This window comes from Mixophyes fleayi, chromosome 4 (assembly GCF_038048845.1).
Source record: "Mixophyes fleayi isolate aMixFle1 chromosome 4, aMixFle1.hap1, whole genome shotgun sequence".
NCBI classification, from domain to species: domain Eukaryota; kingdom Metazoa; phylum Chordata; class Amphibia; order Anura; family Limnodynastidae; genus Mixophyes; species Mixophyes fleayi.
Genome location: NC_134405.1, coordinates 125,304,216 through 125,318,950, shown reverse-complemented (window position 1 = coordinate 125,318,950; position 14,735 = coordinate 125,304,216). Strand labels below are relative to the sequence as shown.

Sequence of the window (14,735 nt, the reverse complement as noted above, 5' to 3'; positions counted from 1 at the left end):
CAGTCTTGTTTTACATTTTACTGTACCCCCTCTATACCATCTTTAGGGGCACATTTATCAATATTCACATAAAGTGAAAAGTAGTTTTCAATCCTTATCGCAATGATAAGGATTGAACTATTTCTTACATTTATGTACAACCCTGCACAGAAACAGCAGTTCCGAAAAACTGCTATTTCTGTGATGTAAAAAATAATACTTTTACCCCCCTCTTCGAAAGCGCTGTCTCTGGGTCTTCTCCTCCTTCTTTTCATTCTTCAATTGCGCATGTCCAGTTCTAAGAGCAAAGCACAAAGATCCCCTCTCTGTCTGTATCGTTGCAGAGAGAGAGCGCTGAGTGACAGGGAGGGATCATGTGATCCTCCACACATGCGCTGTCCAGCTCTGCTCTTCGGAGCAGAGCTGACAGCATTGGATTTCTTCAATTATGATAATGTTCGCCAGCTTCAGCACAATAAGTTCCCGAAAAAAATATTTTTTCGGGACTTGTTAGATTGCGGCCAGAGCAGTCACCATACTGTTGTATGGTGACTGCTCGCAAAAACGATAAGGAGTGCAAAGCAGCAGATATCCATGATATCTGCTGCGATGCACCTTTAATAAATTTGAGTAGGAGACATCGTGGACTACTTTACACGGTAAGTGCGCGATAGTGCACTACCGTTATTTCTTAAATATACCCATTAGCATTCTCCCAGTATACACGTTCAGACCTGGGTAACTATCTTTAGCAAACTAATGCTACTACTACCACATAGATCATTTCTGCTTTATATGAATGTTTTCAAATATAAAACATATTCCGGTGATTTTCACGTCATTATCTTACTGATATATTTATAAAATATTATTAGGATATTTTTCTAGTAAATTATGATTGTAGCATGAACATGTACATGGAATATCAAAAGTAATAGCATCCAAAAGAATTGGAAATGTTGGATTCACTTTCTTCAGTACTAAATCACTGACAGGTGCATCAATGTGTAGTGGAAAATTGCTGCTCACTGACTGGCTGTCAATCAGATATCCAGCTGCCTATGTTTATACCTTAAGCAGCAGCCTGTGCAGTCCTTTCAATGCTAAAAGCCAGAGACTGTCTATGTGCTTCACTTAACATTTTGATCGAAAAATGGTAGGTGGAAAAGGAATTTACAAGGGGTCAAGCTGCCTAAATTTAAATGCAAATTGACTAGAGCAAGGCATATATATCTGGTCTCATGCAACCTCTTGGTCTCTCTGTAGTTGCACTGTGATATATTTGACCAATGACAAAAACTGTCCTGTCTGCTGAAATATTTTATGCCCTTGATTCAATAGTGCACTTCTTTGAACTACATCAGGGTAATCACCTAGTATAAATTGAAACAGTTGGGGAAACCACCACATATCGCTGGAGGTTTAGTGCTATAAACCGCATGTACTATAGGGAGGTTTGCGGCTGCGATACAAAATGCCTGGAGATGTGTGGCAGTTTGAAAACAGCTAAACCGGCAGCGGTTTAATCAAAGCCGCCTGTGGATTGGTCAAAACCGCCATCAAAACCGCCATAAAAAAGACAGTTTTTTTATACATGCTTCTGATTGGCCTAAAAGCTCAAACATGCTGTTTGGGCTATATTGCCACTGAGAACATAATAGGAAGCACCAATGACATATAAACTATGGTGGCAATCAGTATTTATTGTTTAAGGGGAACAAATTAATTTCTAATTAACTTATGGTGGCAAACTTTATTTTTCATTGTATAAAGGGGACACATTTATTATATTATTAGATTACGGGGGCACTATGTAATGGCACATTGTGCATCATAAATAATTATAACCCACATTAACAATCAAATAGCATTGCCCAGTTAATATAATTATATATTCATATTTCCCTCATAATAAAATACAATAACAGTGTCCTTTTAATATAATGAAAAATAAAATTTGCACTATAAATGAATTATAAATTAAATTTGCCCCTTAATCAATAAGTAATGATTGTCCCCATAATGTATATGTCTATGGTGCTTCCTCTTATGTTCTGAATGGAATTATATGTTAAACAGGATGTAGTTTGAGCAATCTCTCCTCTCACAACCGTCCTCTTTTTTCTGGCTGTTTTTCTGGCGTTTTTTTTGACCCGCGATTTGTCAACAGCAGCTTAGTAAATCTGGCTGTTTGTATTTTGATTATGTTAAAAATCGGGATGAGGATTTGTAACGTGGTGGTTTCTAAAACTGTGGTTTTACAGCCTTTTAACTGGCCGTTTGACCTTTAATAAATCTGGTGTTTTTAAAACGGCTGGAAAAAACGAACGAAAACTGGTGGTTTCATCAAACCGCACTTTAGTAAATCGAGCCCAGTTACCGTACAAAGTCTGTGATGTATGAGCAACTTATTTGCTGGACCTGATTTGACTCTCAAATCATACTAAGTTGCATGAAATAATTTCAACTGATCCTGTCTGCTGCAGAGTAGAATATCCAATGTGTTGTGAGATTTTCTCTTTGTTTATGCTGCAAACATGCTTCCTATGATCAGTCCTAACCTCATAACCTTAAGTTCAGTTCTTGAGAAAAAGTATACGACTAAACTAGTCAAGGGAGGATTGGCAAATTTTAGCCTGAATGGCAGGACTCGACCCGGCAGCATATTAGGAACATTTTAAAGGGAGAAAAAAATGCAGGTAGTACACTATGGGACCGGCCTGGAGGGGAGGGGGGCAGATGCCCCCTGCTCTCAGCCCAGCCTGACCCTGAAACTGGTACATCATCATCATCAACATTTATTTATATAGCGCCAGCAGATTCCGTAGCGCTTTACAATTGGGAACAAACATTAATAAAACAATACTGGGTAATACATACAGACAGAGAAGTAAGAGGACCCTGCTCGCAAGCTTACAATCTGTGGGACAATGGGAATTTGAAACACAAGAGCATGTGCTACATCATATTACACAATGGACCAGCTAGAACGCAAAGGTAAAAGTATTGAGTGGACTGTCTGATCAGTCACACAGCAATGTTGGTCTGAGGATTGTAGTCTTGTGTTAGCTGTGTAGAGGGTGGTAATAGGGTAACGTAGGGAGTTGAAGATGCTGGTTGAGGAATATTATAAGCTTATCTGAAGAGGTGGGTTTTCAGAGAACGCTTGAAGGTTTGAAGACTAGAGGAAAGTCTTACTGTGCGAGGGAGAGAATTCCACAAAGTGGGTGCAGCCCGGAAAAAATCGAAGATAGACTTTTTTTTTGTATATATAAATAATGACTCCTGGAGTCATTATTTATTAATTAATTTATAAAGATAGATCCTCAGCAGCAGAAACATTTATTTTTATAGACATCGTACTGAAATGAAATGTGATTTGAGGAATCTTAAATACATTGTATGATTTGTATTTTTTCATGTGTAAAAATAGGGATGACAGTTTCAGATCTAGTAATCTCTTTGATGTGTGTTTTGGCCTCTACTAAATCGCATGGTTTACCAACTGCTCATCAAAGCTCCAAAAACATGCATTTTGACAAAACCACATTTCAGGTATCCAGGTCTCCAGATAGAGCAAGATGTTATCCGCATAGAGCAAAATGCATCCTTCAAGAGAACCTACCCGAATGCCAAATGCAAGAGGAGAGCAGCACACCAGAAATGCCAGTAGTTTGATTTCTGGTGCAAATAAATAGGGGACAAAAAGCTGTCTGATTCTATGGGAAAGAGAAGAAAACGATACAGTATACCAATACAGACTCATGCTGAGTCCAATGTACTGTTTTCTTACCATACAATATGCAAATCTGTACTCCGCATGCCTGCATGAAAAGGCGTATGCCTACATTTGTATGCAAAATTGTTACTTATGACTACATACGCTACCCAGTAGTATTTACTAAAGACATGCATAGTATCTCTGAATCCCGCACCTAGCATTTTATCAGTAGCATTTCATTAACACCAGTATAGTGCCTCTGATTACTACTGTGTCTGCTTGTGAATCTCTCAGCATATGCAGCCAAGAAGCATAAAACAATCACATCAAAGTAGTGATTCTTTAGTACATAGGCAGTTAATCCTCGTTAGTATAGTGGTAAGTATCCCCGCCTGTCACGCGGGAGACCGGGGTTCGATTCCCCGACGGGGAGGCTTCACTTTTTTTTTTTTTCCCTTTAGCATTCATAATAGTTTGCAATACATTACATTAAGAAGTTCTGCACTATGTAAATGTACAGCATGGCCGTTTAGCTCATAATAGGAAAGTCCATGTGAAGGGGCACGGATTCTAGTGTGAAGCTGACCATTCCATCATGTCTGTATATGCTCGAATGAGCGACATTGTACATTTAAAGTTTGTAAATAAACGATTAGATATTTGCCTATTGGAAGTACACTTGAGAGCTACATTATAATAGATTTGCTTTTGCTAAACTTCTTTTGATGTAGACATTGTGAAAGTGTTAAACATGACAACAGTATTACACATGATATGATGAGGCTGTGTATTCTGTACAAAACAATAAAGTAGCTAAAGAATCACAGAGGAAAGTTACATTCTCTAATTTCCGTTTTATATGTTGCTCTTATGAACTCCACGCAGACTAATTAATGCTTTCCTGTGTTTTAAAGCGATCTGCACGAATGTAATTGAAATGGAGAACATATGTAGTGTTTGAGCTATGTGTATTTCCCGAAGAGATGTTTGAACAGCTAATCCTTGTAAGTTTTATGAAATAAATATTTGTATTTATTTTATTCTAGAGCAGTATAATTTCTAATGCATAATATTTGATACTTTAAGTTTCTCTCATGTAAAGCCTGTATTAGAGATTTACCAAACTATTTACATCTCCCCTTTTGTGTTCCATAAAAATATTTAATTATTGGGCCGGTTAGCTCAGTTGGTTAGAGCGTGGTGCTAATAACGCCAAGGTCGCGGGTTCGATCCCCGTACGGGGATCGTTTAGGCTCCCGGGGGATTCGTTTTCATTTTATTTTACATTTGAAAAGGTTCATTATAATGTAGTTTATGATAAAACTCTAGTAATGTACTGACATTTTAAAATGATGACAGATGGCAACAGGCATGATATGACAGTGCTGTGTACTCTGTACAAAATAATAAAGTAGCTGGAGAATCACAGAGGAAAACTTAATTCCCTATTTTAAATTTTGTATATGTCTTTTGAACAACTGAGCTATGTGTTTGCCTTATAAATGCAATTAAACAGCTAGTCCTCGTTAGTATAGTGGTAAGTATCCCCGCCTGTCACGCGGGAGACCGGGGTTCGATTCCCCGACGGGGAGGCTTCATTTTTTTTGTGCCTTATGTTTGCAAATACGCATAAATGATTTAACCTCAAGAAACAGGTCATTAAGCAATAGCAAGTTAGCTAACTTGCCTATAGCAAAGCACATAGAGAATATCTTCTTCCTTCAACATTTTACTGTAGACATATATCTCAGTTGGTTATAACTAACCCTGCAGGTATTAGCTCAGTACAGCCATTATATGTTTCTTATATCTACACTTATTTTAACGTTTTAGCTAATATTTTCAAATTTCTAAATTGCATTAACACAATTCTGCAATAAAGTAACCAAAACATGGATAAAAAGAATACAATAAAATTCCATATTTATCATAATATTGTACCTTCAATTTATTCCTAGAAATATTAAATATAAACTATAAATATAAAAACTAGGTTCCCTGTCAGTGGATCTTTGGATATGACTAAAATATTATGCTGGAGGAGCAAAAATGAATGGCCAGTACGGGGATCGAACCCGCGACCTTGGCGTTATTAGCACCACGCTCTAACCAACTGAGCTAACCGGCCAACTAAGCGCAGCTTGTTATGACACATTTATAGAATTAATAGTACTTAGCTCAAAAATAAGGATTAATAACCTTGCTTATAACCTTGGACATACCAGACAGGAGATAAGCCAGTCCCCCCCCCCTCCTCCCCCCCGTGGAGTTCTCCTGTTGATCATGAGAGACTGTATTAACATCTGTGTGAAGGGAACATGAGTGGTTAAAACCTTTTGGGGCGTAGTTTTCTGTAATACGTGATTTTTGTTATATAGATAGGGACTTGTTACTAATAAAGCAGAGTTTATTGTACACTCAAACCATGCAGTGTATTTAATTCTCTCCAGCTGATGAGCTCATAACTGATAGACTGACACTTACAGGTGAACATGCAGATATAGATTCGACATATGTGTGTTTAATTTTGCATGTAACATGCATGACAACAGTCCTGATTTTCATTGGCGAACCCTGGCAATGGAGTTAAATTTGAACAATCTTGACATTTTTGTTGTTGTTGTGAAGGGTGAACCTTTATCACAGAAGTTAAACCTCAAATGGTGAACTGCAAACATAGTAGTGTTCTCAGTTCAATATAAAAATAAAAGACAATAAAATACTTTTATATTCATGAAAAATATTATCTTGATTTGGTAAAAAAAAAAAAACTTTAGCACTAACTTCGAACATGAACTTCCAATACAGGGGTCTATGCATCATTAGTGACAATAGGGATGCAGAATCTGTCAATATGTATCATAGCAGAACGCTGCACTGCATATTGATGTTCCGCCCGAATCCAGCAAGCATTCCCCTTCTTTTCAATTCTTGCGCAAAACCCCCTGTTCTGCAAAGTATTTTTCCTAGTTACCAGCAGTCTAGCGCTGACGATGATAGGAGGGAGTGCGCACAGCACTTTCACTATATCGCATTCTGCAAAGCCAGAGAGGCTTCAGCAGAATTTCATAGGAAAAGACCGGTAAAGCCATCATGAGATAGTAGTACCTGTCTGCGCAAAGCAAAGCTTTTCAAAACTTCATGCATTGCAGAACATCACAGACTATTATTAATCTATGGGGACTGTGATGCTGCACGATATTTGCCTAAATTGAGGAGATTTCTGTGAAATCTCCTCTGTTAGGCAGTTAATGCATGGCAACTATCATCATCATCATTTATTCATATAGCGCCACTGATTCCGCAGCGCTGTACAGAGAACTCCTTCACACCAGTCCCTGCCCCATTGGAGCTTACAGCCTAAATTCCCTAACACACACATAGACAGAGAGAGACTAGGGTCAATTTTGATAGCAGCCAAATAACCTAGGATTATGTTTTTGGAGTGTGGGAGGAAACCAGAGCACCCGGAGAAAACCCACACAAACACGGGTAGAACATACAAACTCCACACAGATAAGGCCATGGCAACTATACTTAAAAGATGCGGAAACTGTAGTTTACGCATCATTTAAGTGTCAAATTAGCTTAATGCATAGACCCCACAATCTGCAAAGTTCTAACAGCAATCTAATTATAACAGAAAATACGGTCAGCGCTCAATGATCAAAATAGCTGCCGAATATCGTGGATAAACAGGGTACACGGACCTGTGGATTTACAGTGCAAATATATGGATTTCCAGATTTATCAGCGCTAAAAGGTACCCAAGAGGTCTCTTCAGAAATAATACATCAGAATAAAATAATGATGATCATAAAAATAGAAATATAAAAGAAAAAATTAGGTATCCAAATAACATAAAACAACCATCTATATCTATATGTCATATAAAGTCTCTTCAATGCTGGATATGTAACAGATGTTCACTCGTGGGACAGAAATATTTGTGACTTCCACTGCACCATCACCTCCATACATAAAGTAAGAAATCAATTCCTACCAGAAGGTAGTGAGTAATGGGCACGTAACAGGTCCTTTATTTCTTTCTTTCACCGTCCCCTCTTAGATAATCATAATATCTTGCCAGAAAATGTTGCTTTCTTCGTAATATCTCTCTATACATTAGAGTCATAAAAACAACACAAAAAAATAGATCTAGCGTGATATTGTATAAAAAGGGGCAATTTTATTAAGTCCCATATAAAAATGACAAAAAAGCATAAAATTCCAACAGTAAAAAGATGTTTATGTAGAAATACTCCTACCATATAGCCAATGTAAAAGTGCGTATAAAGTATCCATCAAATGGATTCCATCTCATTCTCTCTCACCGGCAAAATATCAAGGGTATTTCATAGGAATGGTAAATGTGATCAGTGAACTACAAGCAGTAAATGCGAGCTGCAAATTATGAACTGCAAATTTAAATCGGTGTCCATAGCCGACTTTTACTTAATAAAACCACAAATACCACAAATACTCAGTGCCTAAAGGGATTTTAAGTGTACTAGCAACAGCTGTAAAATGAGATGCAAACTCTAGAAAAATATATATATAAACTTTTAAAAGCACTTGATTATTTGAAAATATTTATATTAATTCCTGTGGATGTAATACAAATTATATTTAATAAAATCTAATACAGCAAAACACATAAAACACATTTACCAATCACATGAGCTCCTCAGTACATAAATAAATCTAGCAGGCATAAAGAGTTAAACAAGTTTGCTACTAATAAAACATAATGGCCTATTTATTATTGTTTTTTTGCATTAAATTAGCCGGAAAGCGGCCGTTTTCAGGGGATCAACGCACATTTTAGTAAGGTGCAAATTTATTAACAGTGCATTGCAGCAGATAGAATAGATATCTGCCGCTTGGCATTTTTTTTCCGAAATCCATATTTAATAAGTAATGAAAAGCCATTTACACGAACAGTAATGTACATCAGCTCAGGCTTATCTAACATCTTTTCATCTTTTTCTATCTTGCCTTTTCTCCTTTCCTTTTATATCCAATTACACTAGACCTCTAGTATCTGTTATTTATTTTATTTCTGACCTTTTATCATTCTATAAATAAATCCTCTTTCTGCCTCATGTTCAACCTTATTTTATTTGATTTTATTTCCACCATATTCTACTAAAGCTGGGTACACACTCCAGGTTTGTCAGCCAATTATTGTGCCAATCACACAGTAAACAACCGTTAGGTCCGATATTGCATTAGTGTGTACACTCCCACAATCATGTTTTATCGTACATAAACACATTGTATTGTTCGATTGTATAACTGGACTAAATATCTGACAATGTCAGGCAAATTCTAAAGTATGAATGCACTCATGACCTGCAGTGTAAGCAGCTCTCCAAAGAGTTTACCGTCATGATCTTTTCAGCAGATGGTTGTGACAGACGAAGAGCACAGGTCTGAAGGTAAATCTTGTAAAACGTGTATAGTGTGTACACATGAATGGGCATGCTGATCAGAGCTTTCAGTCATTGGTAAAATCATTAACGATATCACATCTGGACACATTTTCTGTATTGTGTACCCAGCTTTACATACCATGGGTTAAAAACCACTAGGAAAAAGTTACCAATTCAATATTTTATTTTTAGCTATAGTAAAACTGCAGCTGTGGATTATGTTTTTTTAATGCTTCTTCTCGTCTGACATCAGGAATAGAAGATTGCAGGTCATTGATGTTGAGAAACTTTTACGAACCCATTCACTTGAACTTTTCTCTAGAGATCAGCTAGGTACCCATACAATTCTTTATGTTGCTTTCAGTCTAAAATTCTAAATCTTGGAAATATTTTAAACCCTTTTTTATTTAGACGTGAATTGTTTTCCTTTTACACTGAACATATGTACATGGCTGTGTAAATTTTATATAGTATAAAATGTCCTGTATGTACTATTTAATCTATACAGAGCCACAGGAGATGTTGGTGCCTTTCTAAATCAGAGAGAAGAACAATGACTTCCACTGGTAAAGGGACTTGCCTCATGAATTATTATTAGGGCATAGTACCACCATTTATATTTTGGGGGTACTCTATCAACATATTTGGACTGCGTTCACACAATGAATAAGGTTGGAGAACAAAGAACACTCCAGTCCACAAATATATTAAAAAGTAACTTTTATTAATTCATTGTAAAATTATCTTACCATGCAGAAGAAAATCAGCTCTTACAACGGGTTATGTTTTAATAACACTTTATTATTATTATTTTGTTTTCTGTATGTTCTCACACTATATAATTAGTTATCTTTAGCTATTTATTATATTATTTCACCACTAATCGGCCTGGTAAGATAATTTTACAATGAAGTAATAAAAGTAATTTTTTTATATATTTGTGGACTGAAGTGCTCTTTGTTCTCCAAATCTATTCATTGTGTGAATGTGCTTTATAAATCAGTAATAATAATAGTCTTATCTTCAGCCATATAGTGTATATTGCAGAACTATGATGCTAATTTAATAGACTGAATAGCTGTATCTCACAAACAGTCGACCGCTGCTTTTAAAGTAGCAAACTCCAACAAAGTGTAAGATTAGTGTGTGCTGAGCCCTGATTGATGGAGCTCAGGACATGTAGTTACTGAGTGCCATGGCAGTGCATGCAGTGCATGTATGGCCCCAGCTACACTGATTCTGAAGAAGTAGCAGGAAGAGGACAGGCTCTGAGTGGGATTGATGAAGAACACAGGCTATTTTCAGAATCAGAATGCAATGTGTTTACACAAACATGGATTTACATGCATCCCAACGCTTACAATATTTACACTTATCTATGAAATTCTAGAAATGCTATGATGTCCTGCCTTCAATGTTGGACCTTTACACATCAAAAGATTTATTTAACATATGGGGCCTTTCTTCAGACAGTTCAGAATACACATACAGAATACACAGAACGTCACAACCCCAAACAAGCCATTTCCTACATCACAATACACAAATGACTTTCTAAACCAGGCCTGTCCAACCTGCGGCCCTCCAGGTGTTGTGAAACTACAAGTCCCAGCATGCCCTTTCAGCTATCAACTGGTTGTCTTCTGGCAAAGCATGCTGGGGCTTGTAGTTTCACAACATCTGGAGGACCGCAGGTTGGACAGGCCTGTTCTAAACAAAGACTCATTGTATCTGATATATACCTAAGAACTCATGCATTCCCTCCTCTAGCAAGGTTAAAACAAACAAGTTTCTTTCCTTGTCTCAGAAATAAGGATTTCCTATATCAAAATATACACAATATCAAAAATAAGTGCATTGGCAATTATATAAATAAGCGCCCTGCGCTATTTACTTTAAATAAATTTATACCATAAGTTATTTGTAAGTGATCCAGTCACACCATGGTTTCCAGAGCATGCTGAAACTTGTGGAACAACATGTACAAGCTTGCACTTGCAGCCATGGCCTGTTGGAACATGTAGTTCTACAAACTCACCAAATAGCAAAGACAAAAACAAACACAGCATGTTTTAATCTTTTATTTGAAATAAATGCAGATCCAAACCACTCATCTTCCACTTTATTAATCATATATAAGAGTATAAGTAAAAAGGAGAGCCCCCTTTTATTGAGTACTCCCATGGAAATAGTCGTCTTGGAAAGGGCCCCTATACCAAGAGGGGAAGGGTCCGCTGCACTGCGCAGCATGGCTATTTGGGAGAGCCGCTGGAACAGAGAATAGAGATTGCATGGCCTAAGAGTTTCTGGATGAGGGGGTGGCTGTACCACATAAAAGGAGAGACCCTGGATATTGGGATAGATATATTAGAGAAGCTGTGAGATGACCGACAGTATGCCTGCAAATCTGGTGAGCTGAGCAATACTGAATACCTGTGAGTGATTGTGGTACTACTGCTCTCAGCAGTAGCTGGTATGTAACTTGGTAATATCCTGAAATTACTGTGATAAAATACTGTGCAGAAGAAGTGAGGATATTGTGTATTGAAGTAGCAATTTTAAATCTGCTTAACAACTGTGATGGAAAAATTTGGCATTTGTGCAGTTATACATCATTACAACCGTTATGCTTATGCGCCGGTGAAGGTGTTTAAAATAAAGAGTATATAGTTTGTTACATTATGAGATGGTGGGGTGCTCAACCTAATATGACTCTGCACTGTACTACTTACAACACGTGTGTCCTCCTCAAGGGAAACATCTGTGTTAAACACCCACCAACTAGCTGGGGCAAAAGGCTGCATATTGTCATCAGACCAGACTACCAGAGAAACCTTCACAGGATAATCAATTTGGGATGGCATGTTTTATTCATTAATTTTATACACAGTAAAGATTTGTGCTATTAATCATCATCATTAGCATGTATCTTGACACCTAGACTGAGCTAGCTGCAAATGATGCACCTCCTAATAGGTATATCTGGAGGTCCGGCCTACTGTAAATGTCCTGCTGCAGGGAAAACAACAGACGATGAATGCAGCATAAAGGGACTGCATAATTATATTCAGTAGACCATTATGAGGATCCACACTGCTAAGCCCACATTCTCACATAGCTTTAATACAGGCAAACCACTTTTGGGGTCCGCAAATCACTACTATTTGCTGATTTGATAATAAATTTGGCATAGATGTGAAGCAACCGTTTCACACTCCCTTATCTCATCTCTTCCTTTCTCTTGCCCATACAGTGTTACTCACGGTTGCTGCATGCTATAGGGACATGGATAATTAAACTCGCTTGAATATTTTAACAATCTATCTTGATAGTTTTAGACAAGCTGATTTATCCCCAGAAGTAAAAACTAGGATATAAAAAACCCTCTATTCATCACAGTCTGGAAAATCTTAATGACTTGCTGTGACTAAAGTGTCATGCCATAGAAAACAGCTGCTTGACAAATGTCATATTTATCTATAAAGATATATGATCAAAATGTTTTTAGAAAATAGTTAATTTAAGAGCAAGAAAACACAGTATTTGGCATGCAAAGTCAATAATTAAGAGCACTAGAGTTATCTACAGTTGTTCAGTGTATGAACATGGATGAATTCAGAAATAGTTAGTAACATGTCTATCCACTCTCTCTCTATATACTGCAGACCAGGTGGCATGAATAGATGGTAATGCGCCTTATCAATGGCTTCCAGGTGAAATTCTTAAAACATTTGAAATATGTGCATTGCACATTAGACCATAATATTTTGTACATTCTTTTTGCAGTATTGCCTTTATTTCAAAGTTTTATTTTCAAATCACAAATAAATATAAATTAATTTCACATTCATTAATTGACCCAAAATAGATTTTACAAGAGAATTGAAAAGCATCTATATCTGTGTTTCCCAAATCCAGTCCTCAGGGTCCCCTAACAGTGCATGTTTTCTATATCTCTTTGCTGGAGCACAGGTGTATTCATTACTGACTCACACATTTTGAAAGATCCACAGGTGGTATAATTATTCCACTTGTGATCTGCAAAACCTGCACCGTTAAGAGGACTGGGTTTGGGAAACACTGATCTATATGATACCAAGCAAGGTGAAAAATTACCTTTAAGTATATTGACGGGTCTACAACAGGCAGAGTGATAGAGATCAGATGCAGTTGCTGTAGGTGAAAGCCAGCTGTTGATTAAAGAAGCTTGATGGAGAGACCCAAGCTGAGCCAATGGTGAGCAGCAGAAGTCCTGGCTGTATGTAAGTAACTGAACCCTGGTCAGTACAGGACAAAGTAAGGGATCACTGGGCGTCAAGGAAAAAATATTTTTTCAAGGGAAGGAAGCACAATCAAAAAATATATATTATTAAGTGAAGAACATTGAATCCGGAAACACTGATTGTTTTTATTACATGGACAATTGTATGTGTTTAACATTGGTTGAAATGTGCCTAGAACTGCAGTTTCCTCTTTAAATAGTGCCTGGAAGGTGTAAAAGCTGCCTCACTGATGGTGTAAAAGGTGCCTCACTGATGGTGTAAAAGATGCCTCACTGATGGTGTAAAAGGTGCCTCACTGAAGGTGTAAAATGTGCCTCACTGAAGGTGTAAAAGCTGCCTCACTGATGGTGTAAAAGGTGCCTCACTGATGGTGTAAAAGGTGCCTCACTGAAGGTGTAAAAGGTGCCTCACTGAAGGTGTAAAAGCTGCCTCACTGAAGGTGTAAAAGGTGCCTCACTGTAGGTGTAAAAGGTGCCTCACTGATGGTGTAAAAGGTGCCTCACTGAAGGTGTAAAAGGTGCCTCACTGATGGTGTAAAAGGTGCCTCACTGAAGGTGTAAAAGGTGCCTCACTGATGGTGTAAAAGGTGCCTCACTGATGGTGTAAAAGGTGCCTCACTGAAGGTGTAAAAGGTGCCTCACTGATGGTGTAAAAGGTGCCTCACTGAAGGTGTAAAAGCTGCCTCACCGATGGTGTAAAAGCTGCCTCACTGAAGGTGTAAAAGGTTCCTCACTGAAGGTGTAAAAGGTGCCTCACTGAAGGTGTAAAAGATGCCTCACTGATGGTGTAAAAGGTGCATCACCGATGGTGTAAAAGGTGCCTCACCGAAGGTGTAAAAGCTGCCTCACCGAAGGTGTAAAAGCTGCCTCACTGAAGGTGTAAAAGGTGCCTCACTGAAGGTGTAAAAGGTGCCTCACTGAAGGTGTAAAAGGTGCCTCACTGAAGGTGTAAAAGGTGCCTCACTGAAGGTATAGGCCAATGCCTGGTTTCCACTATCTGAAGACATGGGAGCAAGATTTTTGTTTGCAGAGAATACAAATTTCCATGGGCCCTCTCTAAACAGATATCCCCCTAACTAACTGTGCCTTCTCCATCCCTTCAATCTCCAATAATTTTGTCTGGCAAAATGGAATCTTGTTTTCACATGTGGCTGCATAACTAGGCGAAATCAAGCACGTTGGCTGTTCTTGGGGGCATATTTATGAAAGTAAAAAGTGTGTTCAATCCCCGAAAATGGAATTAACCTTAAAATTCTTATATACTACCACTGCATCGGAGCAGATATCATAGATATCTGCTGGTTTGCATATCTCTTCA

The 14,735-nt window shown here is 37.8% G+C and overlaps 3 non-coding genes across 3 annotated transcripts; 2 read left to right on the top strand and 1 right to left on the bottom strand.

Annotated features, from left to right (window-relative positions):
- Positions 1 to 4,061: 4,061 nt before the first annotated feature.
- Positions 4,062 to 4,133, top strand: TRNAD-GUC (transfer RNA aspartic acid (anticodon GUC)). The gene has a single exon. It is a non-coding gene; the product is annotated as a tRNA-Asp (tRNA).
- A 1,087-nt stretch (positions 4,134 to 5,220) lies between these two features.
- Positions 5,221 to 5,292, top strand: TRNAD-GUC (transfer RNA aspartic acid (anticodon GUC)). The gene has a single exon. It is a non-coding gene; the product is annotated as a tRNA-Asp (tRNA).
- A 462-nt stretch (positions 5,293 to 5,754) lies between these two features.
- Positions 5,755 to 5,828, bottom strand: TRNAI-AAU (transfer RNA isoleucine (anticodon AAU)). Its single transcript has one exon. It is a non-coding gene; the product is annotated as a tRNA-Ile (tRNA).
- Positions 5,829 to 14,735: the final 8,907 nt, after the last annotated feature.